The following is a 2,430-nucleotide window of genomic DNA, read 5'->3' on the forward strand; positions in this document are numbered from 1 at the left end:
TCAGGACAGTTTAGTAGGAATATCAGTTCAGGTGCATTGCTATTTTAATTGTGTAGGAAATAATTTCTGGACTTGAGGAAGATGGATAGCACATTTTAAAGTAAACAGACTTTTCTCCCCCAACGCCCCACAACTCAACTCTTCCACAGAACTATGGCACTGGATTAAATGGTATGTTTTTTAGATATTGTTAACTTTATTTTCAGAAGCAAGACTAACATTTCTGCTTTCTGGGCTTTGGGGATCCACTTGCCATGGAGACAAGAAGTCTAGATTTAATAAAATCATGCAGTATGAAGTCCACACAATATTATTTTTCTTATACTGGGCTGATGCTTTGATTATTATTCACTATCCAGTTACCTCTGAGACATAAAATCTTCAGTATTATAATGTTTACACTACTGGCCAAGTATGTCTTAAATATATCAGCAACTATTACCCCATTTTATAGAGTAATAAAATGAGATAAAAGAAATACATTATTGGTGGAAGGAGGAAGAGTTTTTACACACAAACACGTGTACATACACATGCATCTCTCACACACACATCTATGCCACAGATTTTATTCAAAAATCTTTACAAAGTGTTTATCCTCTAAAACTTCATTTTCTACTAAAATATGAATTAAGCTAATCTGAAATTAATTATAAGTCATGCCATGACTGAGTCTTTCTTTTCTAATATGTTTCTAATTGTATCATTTGCAAATTAATGATAGAGTCTTTTGTCTAAAACATGGCATAATGTTTTAAATAATGTAGAATATGACAAAACTAAGAAATTTTATATGTGTAAAAAATTCATACTGGTATAACATCAACTTGGAACAAATCTAAAATATTATTATTTGGCTTAAGATTTTCTGACCTCTCCAGACCAGAATAATAAACTCTCCCATGTAGTAATAACTCTATTCTAACTGACCCTATGCCTAATACAATATGCATCTTTGGAAATTATCCAGAAGTGCTTTATGTCTTTATGTCAACACTTTTTTGGCAGAAGCTATAAATACCTTTTCTGGGCCATGGACCTCTGCTTTGTTCTAGATTCTTGAGAACTAATGCAATTGTTATATCTCTCTCTCTAGAAGAATAATTCACAGAAAGTGGGGTGTGTGTCACGATTTAAAAAAAAAAGCAGATGGAAAGATTTCTTCTCAAGAATCCCAGGTCATTGCTTCTTTTGGTGAAGATCAAGTGCAGTATCTGTTCTTATCAGTTTAATATCTGATATGTCCTCTATCTGAGGACAATATATTAAATAGATTTTTGGAGCTGGGAGTTAGACTAGGAGCTTGCTTCATCTACTTCATGTATCCACCTAGTATTGCAATACCAATATAAAGGTATAAAAAAGAAAAAAAAAACAGAATTCCAGGGTAAAAAAAATGACTTCCTTCCGCTTGATAGTAAAATCTGTTAACTCATTAATATGTTGCTAAAACATGATCTCAGTGCCTGGCTGAATAAGCGACTCCATCAAATCTTATACACTTAAAGATGTCCAGGGTCATTGGTTTCAGAAGGAACTGGTTGTTTCTTTGCCCTATGAATTCAGATGGGAGGCTGCAATAGGCAGCCTTGCTCTGAGCTGTTACAGTGCTCTGAGGTAACAAAGGATGAGGCCTGCAGAGATCTCAGGAAACTTCTCAAACCTGTCTGGCCTGAGAATAAGAAAAGTTTCTGAGTCTGAAGCAAGAGAAAAGGAAATGCACATTTGGAACAGCCTCATTTGCTTGGAGGGTGATCACCCCACTTTCTCTTCTGTCACTACCTACGTTTGACCATTTCACTGCTCATTAGCACCTTTGACAGACAGTGGGCAGAGAAAGGGGGAGAAGATGGAACTCAAATTCATCCATTTGAGGTGCTAATTCCTGACTTTCACACCAGGCTGAATTGCTTGTACATTTATTGGACAATTTAAAGTTGTTTTTCTAAACCTTTCGGTCATTCATTGAGTGACATTTGTATTGTATACTTTCCCAAAGAACTGAAACATTTTTGCCCACTTTGCCCAGCCTTTCAATGAAAGATTTTTGCAAATGACTAGATGTGAATATGGCACTTCCATAAGACAGAAAAAGCTAACCAATTTTTCTATGTTAATGGAGGAAAGCAGTAACATTGAAAATCTAAATAGAGGGGGGAAATATATGCTGCATGTGTGACCCTTGTCTCTCATTACAGCTTATATCAAGGGCTGCTATGATAGTGAAAAAGATTAGTGTGAGTTTAATTTAACTTGAATATTCTCTGGTGTAGATGCTAATAAGCAACCAAATGACCTAAAGCTAGAGAACAGGAGGGAGATAGAGAAGGAGCAAAGTGCTTGTAAAACTCACACATTGGATCATTAACCCTTGAATAACTGAGAGTTGGTTTCAGATAATTCATGCTGTGTTTGTCTAAAAAAAAAACA

General features: G+C 35.3%; 1 non-coding gene across 1 annotated transcript; it reads left to right on the plus strand.

The window, feature by feature from the left end:
• Positions 1–1,181: 1,181 nt before the first annotated feature.
• Positions 1,182–1,365, plus strand: LOC130045613 (U2 spliceosomal RNA). Its single transcript, XR_008795589.1, has one exon. It is a non-coding gene; the product is annotated as a U2 spliceosomal RNA (small nuclear RNA).
• The last annotated feature ends 1,065 nt before the right edge of the window (positions 1,366–2,430 follow it).

This window comes from Sorex fumeus, unplaced genomic scaffold (genome assembly GCF_029834395.1).
Source record: "Sorex fumeus unplaced genomic scaffold, SorFum_2.1 ptg000128l, whole genome shotgun sequence".
NCBI lineage: Eukaryota > Metazoa > Chordata > Mammalia > Eulipotyphla > Soricidae > Sorex > Sorex fumeus.